The following is a 15,508-nucleotide window of genomic DNA, read 5'->3' on the forward strand; positions in this document are numbered from 1 at the left end:
GAAAACACAATGGGAAAAGGATATTCTCTTCAAAAAAAAAAAAGAATTCCTCTTCCTCCACACTCTCAGCAATATTTCTTTCTTGCCTTTTCGATAATACAATATGAACAGGCATGAAGGGATATCTCATTACATTTTTAATTTGTTTTTCCTTAATAATTACTGATGAATATCTTTTCCTGTGTCTGCTGGCTATCCATATGTCTTTTTGAAAATGAAATATTAATGTCTCTGCTTATTTTTAAATATGGTTGTTTTTGCTGTTGAGTTAGTTATTTGTATGTTTTAATATCTACACCTCATCAGGTATAGTATTTAAATATTTTTTTCCATTTAATAGATTGTCTTTTCATTTCATTGATGGTCTCCTTTGCTATGCAAAGCTTTTGAGTATTACATATTTACACTTGTTTATCTTTGCTTTTTGTGTCCCTTGCCTGAGGAGACATATCTAGAAAGATACTGCTAAAATCAAAGCCAAAAGCTTACCAGGTGTGTTTTCTTCTATGAGTTTTATGGATTCAGGTCTTATGTTCAATTGAGTTGATTCTTTAATATAATGTGATATAATGGTCTAGTTTTATTTAATTTTATAAGGCTTTCCAAGTTTCTCAGCACCATTTACTGAAAAGACTATCCTTTCTCTTTTGTAGGTTCTTTACTCCTTCATGTAAATTAATTATCTATTTATTTGTGTTTATATCTGGGCCTTCAATCCTGTTCTATTCGTCTATGCATCTATTTTTTCTGACAATGACATAATATTTCATTACTATGGCTTTGTAGTATAGTTTGAAATCAGGGAGTGAGAAACTTCCAGCTTTGTTGTTTTTTCTCAGGATTGCTTTGAATATTCGGGGTTTTTCGTGGTTTATGCTAATTTTAGAATTTTCATTTTATTTTTGTGAAAAATATCCCAGGAGTTTTTTTGTTGTTGTTGTTTGTTTTTTTTTTCCGGATTATTTTCATGTTTATTTTCTTTTTTTTTTTTAATTTTCCCATACAGCAAGGGGGTCAGGTTATCCTTACATGTATACATTGCAATTACAGTTTTTCCCCCACCCTTTCTTCTGTTGCAACATGAGTATCTAGACATAGTTCTCAATGCTATTCAGCAGGATCTCCTTGTAAATCTATTCTAGGTTTTGATAGGAGTTGCACTGAATACATGGATTGCTTTCAGTGATATGGGCATTTTAACACCATTAAGTCTTGCCATCCATGAGCAGGGAATATCTTTCCATTTCTTTCTATTTCTTTGTGTCTTCTCCAATTTACTTCAGAATGTCTCATAACTTTTAGTTTATACGTCTTTCATCTCCTTAGTTAAGGTTTTTTAGGTATTATACTCCCTTTGTTGCAATTGCAATTTCTTTTCTTTTCTTTCTTTCATTTTTGTCTTTTTAGGGCCACACTCATGGCATATGCAGGTTCACAGGCTTGGGGTCTGATCAGAGGTGAAGCTGCCAGCCTACACCACAGCCACAGCAATGCCAGATCTGAACCACATCTGTGACCTATACCACAGCTCATGGCAATGCTGGATACTTAACTCACTGAGTGAAGCCAGGAATTTAACCCATGTCCTCATGGGTACTAGTCAGGTTTGTTCATTGCTGAACCATGACGGGAACTCTGGGATTGCTTCTCTTAATTTCCTTCCTTTTAGTTCACTGTTAGCATACAGAAATTGAACTCATTTTTGCATGTTGACTTTGTACCCTAAAACTTTACTATGTTTGTTTACTATTTATAAGACTTTTTGGAGAAGTCTTTAGGGTTTTTAAATATAAAAGTTTGTAATCTGCAAATAGTGCCAGTTTTATTTCTTTCCAACTTGAATGAATTTTACTTTGTTTTCTCCCTAATTGCACTTGGTAAGACTTCCAGTGATATGCTAAACGAGTGGAGAGATTGGGTATCCTTTCCTTATTCCTGATTTTAGAGAAATAGCTTTCAGTGTTTTAGCATTGAGTATGATGGTAGCTGTGAGTTTGTCATATACAACCTTTATTGTGCAGTATATCTTCCTTCTAACGATCTTGTTGCGAGTTATTTTTTTTTACTTATTTTATAAATTGCTACTGAATCTTGTCAAATGCTTTTACTGAACCTGTTGAAATAATCATGTTTTTTTTATCCTTCATATTTTAATGTGATGTATCACATTGATGTTTGCAGATGTTGAACCATTCTTGAAGCCTTGGGATAAATTCCACTTGATCATAATAGTCGATTCTTGTCTTCAGCTTGATAACATTTTCTTAAGGATTTTTGCATATTTGTTCATAGGAGATATTGTCCTACAATTTTATTTTTGTGTGTTGCTTTTGTCTGGTTTTGTTATCAGCATAATATTAGACTACTAAAATTCATTAGAAAGCATTATGTCATCCTCAATTTTTTCAGATTTTGAGAAAGATAAGTATTAAATATTCCTTGAATTTTAATCAAATTCATTTTAATCAAATTCATTTGTCTGTACTTTTATTTTTCTAGAGCTTTCTGATTACTGTTTCAACTTTTGCTTTAGTGTTCATCTCTTCAGAATTTCTATTACTTCATGGTTCAGTCTTAAAAGTTGTATGATTCTAAGAATTTATCTGTTGCTCTTTTTTTCTATATATTATTGTATAGCCATTTATAATATCATCTTATAATCTTCAGTGTTTTGTGGTACTTTAGTATTTCTTCTCTTTCATTTCTAATCTTATTTATCAGAGCCTTCTCTCATTTTTCTTAGTGAGTCTAGCAGAATATTTTCAATTTTATTTATCTTTTCAAAGAACAGCTTTTATTTTCATGAATCTGTTCTATTGTACTTTAGTCTCTGTTTCATTTATTTCTGCTCTGATCTTAGTATGTCCTTCCTCTTACTGATTTTAGGCTTCATTTTTCCTAGTTATTTTAGGTTAAAACATAGATTATTAGGGATTTTCTTAGTTCCAGTTTTGCCATTTCTCATGTATTTTTGATGCCATATTTTCATTTTTGTTTGTCTTCAGGTAATTTTATGTTTCTTTTTTGGTTTCTTTGTTGACCCCAAACTTTTTGGGTAGCATGTCGGTCAGTCTACACATATTTGGATTTTCTCAGCTTTTTTCCTGGAATTAATTTTTAGTTTCACTTTTATGATCAGAGGGGATGCATGATTTGATTTCAAGCTTCTAAAATTTATTGAAACTTGTTTCATGTCCTAACATATGGTCTCTCTTTGAGAAAATTTCATGTGCACCTTAGCAGACTGTATATTCTACTTCATTGTTTTGAATTTTCTACACAATCTATGAAATCTCTCTGATCTAATGTTTTATTTAGCTGCTGTTTCCTTGCTGAATTTCTGTCTGGATAATTTATCCATTGATATAAGTGGGGTGTTAAAGTCCAAGACTGTTATTTTGTTGCTGTCAGTTTCTCCCTTTAGGTCTGTTAATTATCATTTCATGTTTTAATGCTCCTAAGTTAGGTACTTATATCAGTAACTATTGCGTCTTCTTGATGAACTGTCTCCTTTAAATACTATCTATCTTTGTCTTTTTTTCTCTTTTAGGCACACAATCTATTTTTTTTTTCTGATATGAGTATGGCTATACCCTCTTTTGGTTGCCATTTTCTTGGAATATTCTTTTTCTATCACTTCAATTTAAACCTATGTCTTTAGAACTTAAGTGAGTCTCTTTGAGGCAGGATGTATTTGAGTCTTGTTTTTTTAATCCATCCAGGCACTCTGTGACATGTGATTTTTGTGTTCAACCCCTTTATGTTTAGGATGGTTATTGATATTAATATTGAGAGGACTTAGTAATGCCATTTTATCTTTTGTGTTCTGGTTTATCTTTTGTATTCTGGTTGTGCTATATCTGCATTGTTTCTTTTTCATTGTGTTTCTGTCTGGCACTTTAATTTGGTGAATTTCTACAGTGTGTTTTTCAGTTTCCTCTTTCTCGTTATTTCATCTAGATTTATGTTTTGTTATTGCCCTGGGTTAGTGTAAGATATCTCATAGATTAAAAAATAATCCTTTTTTACACCGATAGGAGCTTATTTTCCTTCGTTTATGTGGGTTCCATTATTTTCCTCTTCCTCTTTGTGTTTTCATTGCCTCAATCATCCCATTTTACGTTGAGAGTTTGTTACCTAATTGAAGGAGTCATAATTATATTTTCTGCATTTTCTCCCTTTTATATTTTACATTATAATAAAGTGATTATAAACCTCTTCTCCTAGTGTTTTCCAATTTTCTGATTCTGTTTGGTTATTTATCACCTTACTCAACGTTTTTTGAGCTTTTGCCCTTTTGTTTCTGTAGAATAGCTCCTTTCAATAGCTTTTGTTTTTTTGCAGGTCTAGGTTTAATAAACTCCCTCAGCTTTTGTTTGTCTGGAAAAAGTCTTTATTTCTCTTTTATATCTTAATGATAAGTTTTCTAAATAGGATATTCTTGGGTGACAGTTGTTGTCTTTCAGTATTTTGTGAATGGCATTCTACTCTCTCTCTTGGCCTCTAGGTTTTCTGCTCTGAAATCTGCCGACAGCCTAACGGGGGTTTCATGTATGTTTTCATCGCTTTCTCACTGTCTTCCTATAAATTCTTGTTTCTATTGATCTTTGACAATTTTAATGTAATAGGTCTTGTAAAAGATCTTTGAATACTGAGGTAATTAGATAATGTTTAGCTTCACAGAATTGTATGTCCAGTTACTCCCCAGGTTTAGGGAATTCTCAGTTATTTTTTATTTAAATAAACTTTCTGTTCCCCTCTCCTTCTCTCCTCTTTCTGGTATATCTACTTGTCATCCCAAGGTTGCCCTTCATAAAACATTCACATGGGTCCTGTTGAATTTCCTTATTTTATTTTATTATTTATTTATTTATTTATTTATTTTTGGCCACCCCTGAGGCATGCAAAGTTTCCTGGGTCAGGGATAGAACCAACACAACATTAGTGATAATGCTGGATCCTTAACCTGCTGAGCCACCAATGAACTCCAATTTCCTGATTTTAAATATCTCATTTCTCTTTCCTCTTTTTTTTTGTATCGCTTTAGATTTCTGTCTTCAACCTTGCTAATTCTCTCTGCTTTATTTCCAATGATTTCTAGTGCTTTAATGCTTTCTTCAACTTGGTTTTTGTTTTTTGTTTCTTTTTGTTGTTGTTGTTGTTTTGTTTTGATTTTTTTTGTTTGTTTTCGAACTTTTGAATTTTTGTTTTGTTCGATTTTAAAGTTTTGATCATTTTAGGTAAAGTATTCCTTCTGTTCATTAATTTTATTTCTAAGACATTAACTGCCTTCCTGAGTTTTCTTACAGCTCATTAGCTTTCTATATGAAGGCTACCTTGAATTCTGTATCAGTTAGATAGTAATAATTCAAACTTTGAAGTTTTGCTTCTGGATGATTTTATTTTCTTTTATTTAATTAGTATTTGGCCAAGCCTGTGGCATGTGAAATTTCCCAGGCCAGGGATTGAACCTGTTCCATGACGGTGACCTAAGCCACAGCAATAACAATGTGACATCCTCAATCACTAGGCTAACAGAAAACTTCTGTTATATTCTCTTTTTGTTGTTGCTGTCGTGTTATTGTGCTTCTTCTTAGTATTTGATGATTTGTTTCTCTACTGATGTCACCTGAAGCAGGAAACACTTTCTCTGTCTCATAAGGATTCTATGGATTAGAAACTTGATGCGTTTCTTTCATTTTCCAGCAGGTTACAACATAGCAGTCAAAAATTGTTATACCTAAACTGTCTCTGGCTATGAGTCTGCACTTTTCCACTCCATCACCTCTGTCAGAGGTATCACTGTGTGCCCTAGTTATTTCTTCTCATGCTTCTAGGGTCAGTGACTGTCTGTTGCCAGTATTGCTGGTGTGCTGCCTGGAGCACTGGGTTAGGAGCTTTCCTGATGCATCTGGGATTCCTGAGTCACAGGCTTTGCTGACATAGGGGTAAGGTGATGGTGAGTGGTGGGGCCGGGGCTGTAGGGATGCCTGTGCTATGTCCAGTGTGGTAAGGTCCACCAACTCTGCAACTGCAAGTGTGGAGCTGGGATGGGAAGAGTAATGGGCACCTAAATGGCTAGAGGAACAGGGTCTCATGCCCCACTGCCACCTCTGCTCAGTTGCTTATGGCTGCAGGCACCACACAGAATTGTGTGTGCCACCTCCTCTGTTGATACTAGGTTCTTTGGGGCTGAATACATAAAACTCTAGAAAAAAAAACAGACAATTTTGACGTTGGCTTTAGCAATATCTTTCTAGATCTGTCTCCTCAGTCAAGAGAAACAAAAACAAAAATAAACAAATGTTACTACATCATACTTAAGAGTTTTGCACAGAAAAAAATAACAAAATGAAAAGAGAGCTTACCAAAAGGGAGAAGATATTTGCAAATGATCCGTCAGTTATGAGGTTCATATTAAAAATATACAAATAACTCACACAACTTAAAAACAACAAAAACGGCAACAAAACAACCAGATTTTAAAATGGGCAGAGGAACTTAATAGATTGTTTTTTCCAACAAGACATACAAATGGCCAACAGACACAGGAAAAAAATGTTCAACATCACTAACTATTAAGGAAATGCAAATCAAAACCACAATGAGATATCACCTCATGCTTGCCCCAGTGGTATATTATCAAAAATGCAAGAAATAAGTTCTGCCAAGAAAGTAGGGAAAAGGGAAACTTATTGAAGAGACTGTCATTTTTCCATTGTGGAATTCTTTGCTCCTTTGCTGTAAATTAATTGTCCATATATGTGTGTGATGTTGGTGGGAACGTAAACTGGTACAGCCACTATGGAAAACAGATTAGAGATTCCTCAAAAATTTAAGAATGAGACTACCATAGGACTCAGCCATCCCACTTCTGTGTATCTATCTCCAAAATACAAAAGCACTGATTTTTTAACTCAATGAATTTTATTCTATTTATAGGTGTACAATGATCATCTCAACTCAATTTTATGGAATTTCAACCCCCAACTCTCAGCCTATCTCCTTTGGAAACCACAAGTTTTTCAAAATCTCTTAGTCAGTATATGACCTGAAAAGAAGTTCATTGTGTCCTTTTTTTAGATTCCGCATGTAAGTGATAGCATATGACATTGGTGTCTCACTGTCTGACTAACTTCACTTAGCATGATAATTTCTATGTCCATTATGTTGCTGCAAATGCCATTTTTTCTTTCCTTTTAATGGCTAAGTAATATTTCATTGCATATATGTACCTCATTTTTATACACACCTATGTTGATGGACATTAAGGTTGCTCCCATGTCTTGGCTATTGTATATAGTGCTGCAATGAACACTGGAATAGCTGTATCTTTTTGAGTCATGGTTTTCTCTGGAGAGATGCCAAGGAGTGGGATTGCTGGATCAAATGGTAGTTCTATGTTTAGTTTTCTGGGGACTCTCCATTCTGTTTTCCACAGTGGTTGCACCAATTTACATTCCCATCAACTGTGTAATAAGGTTCCCTTTTCTCCATACCCTCTCCAGCGCTTATTATTTGTCGACTTTTGGATGATGGCCATTCTGGCTGGTGTAAGGTGGTACCTCATAGTAGTTTTGATTTGCATTTCTCTAATAATAAGTGATGTTGAACATCTTTTCATGTGTTTTTTGGCCATCTGTTTGTCTTCCTTGGAGAACTGTCTGTTTAGATCTTCTGCCCATTTTTTGATGCAGTTTGTTTTTTTAAATTGAGCTGTAGGTGTTTATATATTTTGGAGATTAATCCCTTGTCAGTCACTTTCTTTGCAAATATTTTCTCCCATTCTATGTGTTGCCTTTTCCCTTTTATTTAGGGTGTTTCCTTTGCTGTGCAGAAGCTTTTAGAAAACATTGATTTTTAAAGATGCATGAACCCCTAATTCATCACAATATTATTCTCCATGGCCAAAATATGGAAAAAACCTAAGACCTATCAACAAATGAATGGGTAAAAGGGATATGACATGTATATTTGTAAAAAGTATATGCGTATTGAATTTGCAACTACATGGGTGGAATTTGAGGTTATTCCATTAGGTGAAATAAATCAGATAGAGAAAGACATATACCATGTGGTTTCACTGAAATGTGGAATAGAATGAACAAACCAGCAAACCAAACAAATGAACAAACCAAATCAAAAAAAAAAAAGAACATGTAGACACAGAGAAGAATTCTCTACCCGAGGGAAAGGTGCCTGAAGGGAGAGTGAAGTGGGTAAGGTATCAAATATATGGTGATAGATAGAAACTTAAATTTTTGGTTATGAAGCTGCTCTACTGTACCCAGAAGTATAAATATAAGTTTGGACACATGAAATTACTTAATGTTATAAACCAATGATATCTCACTAAAAATAAATGAAAAAAACAGGAATTCCCATTGTGGCACAGTGGAAATGAATACAACTAGGAACCATGAGGTTGCAGGTTCGATCCCTAGCCTTGTTCAGTGGGTTAAGGATCCAGCATTGTGGTGAGCTGTGGTGTAGGTCACAGATGCAGCTTGGATCTGGCATTGCTGTGGCTGTGGCGTAGGCCAGAAGCTACAGCTCTAATTAGACCTCTAGCCTGGAAACCTCCATATGCTGTGGGTGTGGCCCTAAAAAGACAAAAATAAATAAATAAATAGAATTTTTAAAAATGAAAAAAACAAAAACACATGTTCATCAGTCTCACTCTCCTTCCTAAGATCACTCATCTGCTGAAAATGGAAATGGAAATAAAATGTTACCGAATTGAAACTTATTCTTCTGTGAGATCATTTGTAGACTTGGCCCCAATTCACCACCTTTTTCTGTGTCCATGTTTGCAATGTGACAGCGAAACCTTCCATCAGGGCAAGGAGTTTATTGTTCTACCTTTGTAGCTGTTCTGGACTTAGGGTTTTTTATTTGTTTTCACCCATGGAATGTGGTGGAAATTCTGATGTGCCTTCAGATGACTTGGCACATTTCAACTGATCTCTCTGGGTACTCTACTCTAGAAATGTGAGCAAATTCAGGTAGGCCACTCAGAGGATGAGAGAACTTATGGAGCAGAGCCTGACTGTCTTTGCTAAGGCCACAATACATCAGACTTCAGCTAGCTGAGTGTCCAGTATGTTAGAATGCTCAGCCAAGATCAACAGAGCCTCCTCAGCTGACTTTCAGCTGAGGTTCCCAGAAGAGATCAGAACAATTCACCACATACAATTTCATTTTAGTAAAACATATCGTTAAAGCATTGGCTTACAGACTGGCTTGTTGTACAGCAACAGCTTACTGATACAACAATTAAAATGAGTAGAAGGGAGGGCAATTATAAAAAATTCCTTTTTTAAAAATTTCTGACATTAGCTTTGGTATTGAGACAATATTAATGATCATTCCATTATTCAAGTTTGCCTCAGAAAATTGTATTAAGATATGACTCCAATGAGCTTGCCTTTCAGGTAATCAGGGTTGATTGGAAGGAAACAAATGTTTATGGAGGAAAAAATGTGACTCTGAATCACAGGATGAGGCAGGAATTGAACCTCTCTTGTGAGTCACTTGTTTATTATACGGATGAAGATATTTCTGATCAGAAAGAGAACATAGAGTGGATAATATTTATATCATACATCCATTGCTCCTTAAATTATTATGACTAACTTTAGGAAAGATGAAAATGTTTCATTTAAAGCAGGAACAATTCATGTGTTAATAGCACTAGAGGTTTTCAAGCAGAAACAATAAGATAATCTGATAAAAACCATGTAAAACAAGCCATCAACTCCTTAATTCCAATGTAAAAACACTGCTCACATGAAAATATGTCTTCCAAAACTCAAGTAATAGATGTCCAACATGGAAATCATATATTTTGCACAGTAATATGAGGTATATTGTAACATTTTGCTTCATAATATTTTGCATATTTATAACATCAAATGATTTATTCAAATGTGTGTTTTCTTGGAAACTCCACAAGGAGACATATATAGGATTGTCTGGTCTTGACAGTGCCTATGGTAGTTATTGTGGAAACAAAAGTGAATAAGAGAATAGACTCCTAATGAGGAGAATAAAATTCAATGACACCTTGCAAAACACTAAATGTTAAAGTCCAGAATATTATGAAGAGCCGTCAATCTAGTGGTACACAAAGGAAGGATGTACACAAAAGTCAAATTCTGTGGTCTGAGATTTTCCTTGTTATAAACACATGAATGGCCATGCAGTCCTAGACTAAGTAGTTTTCCTCTCCCCACATGACTCGGTAGAACACATAACTATTCTCTTTTAAAAAGAAAAAAAATTGGTACTATAGGTTTTATTTGAGAATGATTTGTTTTAAGAAATCCATCTAGTCATATTATAAACAGTAATTCCCAAATTGTTCAGACTCAAGTTTAAGAACAAATTTAAGAGTGGGAAATCCTAAAGGAGAACAACTATTGAATATGAGAGAAAATACTAAGCTTAATTACATGAGTTACAGCAATTGTATGGTAATTGCATTTCTTTGACTTCAAAGAAGAAAATCCCAGAAAGTCAGAGTCAAAGAAATGAAAATAAATAGAAAGAGTAAGCTCTACTTCCACAATCTGATCAAAGACTGACAATTTTGGCTATGAGGCTTTGAAGTTTTCAAAAAATGACCCTTCTTCAGCTGACAATCGGCCTTTTTCTGGCCATTTTAAAGAGTGCTTGCAGAGCCCTCTTTATGTCTTTGTGCCTCAGACTGTAGATGAAGGGGTTCAGCATGGGTGTAACTACAGTGTACATCACTGAGGTGATTGCCCTTGAATGTGGGCTGTGGGTAGCTGTAGAGCTGAGGTACACGCCTAAACAGGTACAATAAAATGAGGAGACAACTGAGAGGTGAGATGTGCAGGTGGGAAAGGCTTTATACTTCCCTTGAGATGATGAGATTCCATGTATGGTATAAACTATCTTGAAGTAAGAGTAAAGGATACCAGCTAAGGGACCACCACCCAGCAGCACAGCTGAAAAATTCATAATAATGTCATTAAGAAAGCTGTAAGAACAAGTTGGATCAGTTGCTTGAGTTCATAGAAATAGTGTGGCATTTTCACCACTCTACAGAAGGACAGCTGCAATGCCATTAAGGTTTGTAAGAAAGAATCTAGGACACTGATGATCCAGCTAACCAGAACCAGAAATCCACAGAGTTGTGTGTTCATGATGACTGTGTAATGCAGTGGGTGGCAGATGGCTGCAAAGCGGTCATAGGCCATCGCAGTCAGGAGGAAGTCATCTAACCCTACAACAGCATGAAAAAAATACATTTGTGTGATGCATTCTTCATAGGCAATATCTTTTCTCTGGGTGTGGATGCTCTGGAGCATCTTTGGGATGGTGGTAGAGATAAAACAGACATCTACAAAGGACAGGATGGATAGAAAGAAGTACATGGGGGTATGGAGGTGGGAGTCTGAGCTGATGGCCAGGATGAGGAACAAGTTTCCAAACACAGTGATCAAATACATGGAGAGGAAAAGCCCAAATATGAGGGGTTGAAGTTCTGGTTCCTCTGATAATACCAGAAGAAAAAATTCTGAAACATTTGTTAACTTCCTTGGTGCCATGTGGTAGAGGTGACTGCAAAGAAAGGGCCAAATAAAATGACCTATTTTCACAAAAGCAGACATTGCTCACATTGTTGGAAAAATTATTTATATTTTGCTTAATTACAATTTCTCAGTTAATTTCAATATTGCGTTTATGAACTCAGTTCCCTTTAGGGAATTTCCTATGTCATCTCTAACTCATAAACTTCTTCCACTTGTAATTTTTTTCCCCAAGATATCATTTATTCCAGAGTTTTAGTGTGAAATTCTTTCATTCATTGGGGGAACATAAAGTTGTCCCAACAGGAGTTCCTGTCGTGGCACAGCAGAACCAAATCCGACTAGGAATCATGAGGTTGTGGGTTCAATCCCTGGCGTTGCTCAGTGAGTTAAGGATCTGGCATTGCCATGAGCTGTGGTGTAGTTTGCAGATGCGGTTCAGATGCTGTGTTACTGTGGCTGTGGTATAGGCCAGCAGCTACAGCTCCGATTTGACCCCTAGCCTGGGAAACAGGTGTGGCCCTAAAAAGCTAAATAAATAAATATAAATAAATTAAAAATAAATTAATTTTAAAAATTTCCCAAAAATGTTTCAAGTGCTGTCTAGACTATGGATATAGGGTTCCAAAAAATAAGAGCACCAAAAATTCAGTCATGGTGACAGAAGCTTTGGATAAATTTAAAAGCATCTATAAGGGAAAGAGTAAAGATCAAGTGCTGCTTCTTACCATTATTTAGGCAAAACATGGAAATAAAGTGATTTGAACTTTGATCTCAAGAACGAGAGAGCAGGAGCCATGAGCATTCAGGCAATGTGTGCCTTGTAGGGAGAAAAGACCTTGCAAAGGCTCTGAGGCATTTGTTTAAGATATTCAGGGTGAGGAGAGTAAAGTGCAGGCAGGAAGTGAGGAAAGAAGGTGTCAGAGATTATTTAGGAAGATGACCTCCCTGCTTCTGCTAAACTGCAAGACACAAGGAATCCCTCATAGACATGATGTTTCTCTAGCACTTTATGGAACCATTGCAAAGGTGGCCCATATGTTTCAATGAATCACTTCTGTTATAAAATTATGACCTCTGTATGATTCACCTTGGAAAATATGAGTTCATTACCCCTGCTATGAGGACTTAGCACACCTCACAAGGCATGAACCAAACACGCACACACCCCTCCCCCCACACACACACTAGACCCTGGTTTCCTAGTTTGTGTTACTTCCATGCATTTTTTTAAACCTTTAACCACCCTGATTGAATTAGAGGCTCAAATGGATCAGGTAAGATAATGTACAAATGGCATCAAGAAATTCTAGTGTAAATATATGTAAATGAATATGTACATATTCTTTTTTATTACCTTGGTTTTAAGATATATGTACATACTGGAGGAGAGAGAGAGTGGTGGTAGGGGGAGAAAGACACGAGAGAGAATATAAAGACCTAATAATATTGAATGGTTCCTGAGAGATTATGGTAACAAAAAATTTCTTTGTTTCCTGTGACATTTCGTGTGCTGTTATTGGTTCCCTTGATTTCCAGGAAAAATAAAAAGGGAAGATAAATGTAACTAAAGGAAGACATAGAAATGTTTTGAAGCACTTGCAGATTGGATAGCCTGAGAGAAATATGAGAAAAGAGTAAACCAACACTTCACAGAAGGATGATTATCAAGTGCAATGAATGGAAAATGAGAGTTGGTCATCATTAAGATCACGCAGCAAAACTTGATTCGCCTGTGTCTCTTTGATAGTTATTTGACTAATTGGTTGTACATGGTCTGATAGCAGAGGAAGCAAGCCTCTGCCTACTTTTTCATAGGTCGAATCTTCTCTTTGTTATTTTTGGGTTTGACCATTTTTCTGATAAGAATTAAGGGCACATTTTTAGTCCCAGTTCTGATCTGTGTCCAAACATCAATGATCTGTACAGTCCACACACATAGAACCTACTCAAACTGTGACAATTCCAAATTTTGCTGAGTAACTTTCTTCTTACTAGTTATTTGGGGACATTGTATTATACACATGTTTTTTTCAATGCACTCTGTATTGTCAGTTATAATGCTAGATCCAATCAGGCAGGTAGTTCACCTGTTTTTTTTTTTCCCACCTGTGCTATCTTAACCAAGTATGTAAATATATGTGCACTTGTACAAAAATAAATTGAGAAAAAACAGACTTGTGGTTGCCAAGGGGCAAGACGAGGAAGTGGGGTGGGCAGGAAGTTGGGGATGGTAGATGCAAACTATCACATTTAGAATGGCTAAGCAATGAGGTCTTACTGTACAGCAAAGGGAACTATATCTAATCTCTTGGAATAGAACGTGATGGAAGATAGTATGCAAAAAAGAATGTATATATGTGTGTAACTGGGTCACTATGTTGTAGAGAAGAAATTGGCACAATACACTAAATCAAAAATACTTAAATTAAAAAAAAATAAAAATAGAAAATAATGATAAGGAAAATGAAACCAGGTTAAATAGTATGGTTACAAAACAAGTGTAGTAAAAAGAATTAAATGAAATTGAAAACTAATTGAACAATATATAAAATGACAATTTTGACATCATACAGACTAATTAAACTGACAATGACCTTGAGATAAAATAATATAATTTTATATTATAGGAATATATTATGTTCCTAGAATGTTCCCCCATGTAGCCCATGCTCAGCTGTTATTATTGAATAAATAAGGAATATGTCTAATTACATGTAGTCATTTAACATACAGTGAGGTTGTATTTTATGGAAAGATAAAATTGTTGATAAAATCTGGCAAAAAGTCTATCTTGAAAAAAAAGAAGGTTCACCTTCCCTCAAACATCTTACAAACAAAATTAGATGATGACCTCAGTGTTAGAGTAGCCAATACATTATAAATGAACAACTTGAAATCTATATATGAGATCTACGAGTGAGCAAAATCATTTTAAATAAGGCAAGAAGCTCAGAAGTAAGAAAATAGACATGTTTAATTAAAATATTTTGTTAAATCTGTGACCAAAATATACCCTCGAAGTCAACTGAAAAGTAATCATTTGTAAATATTATTTGAAATTCAGTTTATGGTAGAAAAATGGGCATATAATATATAGGTGTTTAATAATAACAGGCAAATCAAAATGGTGACCAATTACATAAAATTTTGCACAACTCAGTATATGGTATGAAAAATTAGCAAGGAATCTCTTTCTCAATATTGTCCTGTGGAAAAACCCAAGAATCTGTCAAATTTGGACCGATGACTAGTAGCAAGGGAGTGCTCTCTGATTTTTCTGGCAGAAATGTGAAGTGTTACAACATTTTAGGGGAAAATCCAAAAGCAGCTATAAATATTCAAAGTATTCTTTTACTCAGGTTCTTCAGTGTTGGCACAAATGACATTCTGGGTTAGATCATTGGTTTTGGTGGAGTCTGTCCTGTGCATTGTAAGGGGTTTAGAGCATTTCTGCCATCTACTGAGCCCTTCCTGTGTGATAGCTAAAAATCTAGACATTGTTCAATATCCCCTGAGGGACAAAATTATTCACAGTTAGAACCACAGTTTGAACTTCACTATCTCAACACATTTTTGTAGCTTTGCTGTAATAATAACTTAAGGATAAAGAATATGAAAGACCATCAAAGTTAGACTAGCACAGGCACACCATAGCATGTTACACAGTCAAAAAATAATAAATCATTATACTGGTGGATGGCAGAAGATACATGAGGAATTACTAAGTAAGAAGCACAATGGGGTAAAAGTAGGAAAAACAACTATGCTACAACATGAAGAGAATTTACCTTGTGTACAGGATCTTGTTCATGCATTTGCATAAAATGTTTTGAGTATGTATGTGTGCATAATATAGAACGAGAAATTTTGTTTTGTTTTTGTTTTCCAGCCATGCCCATGGCATGTGGAAATTTCCAGGTCAGGGGTCCTGACCCCAAGCCACAGCA

At 35.2% G+C, this 15,508-nt stretch overlaps 1 pseudogene; it reads right to left on the bottom strand.

Moving 5' to 3' along the window:
* Positions 1 to 10,632: 10,632 nt before the first annotated feature.
* On the bottom strand, positions 10,633 to 11,576 carry LOC100519646 (olfactory receptor-like protein OLF4; annotated as a pseudogene).
* Between the last annotated feature and the right edge of the window lie 3,932 nt (positions 11,577 to 15,508).

This window comes from Sus scrofa, chromosome 2 (assembly GCF_054392235.1).
Source record: "Sus scrofa isolate SSC_HxYL_T2T_F1_AM1 chromosome 2, Sscrofa_HxYL_maternal_Yorkshire_Landrace_v2.0, whole genome shotgun sequence".
NCBI classification, from domain to species: domain Eukaryota; kingdom Metazoa; phylum Chordata; class Mammalia; order Artiodactyla; family Suidae; genus Sus; species Sus scrofa.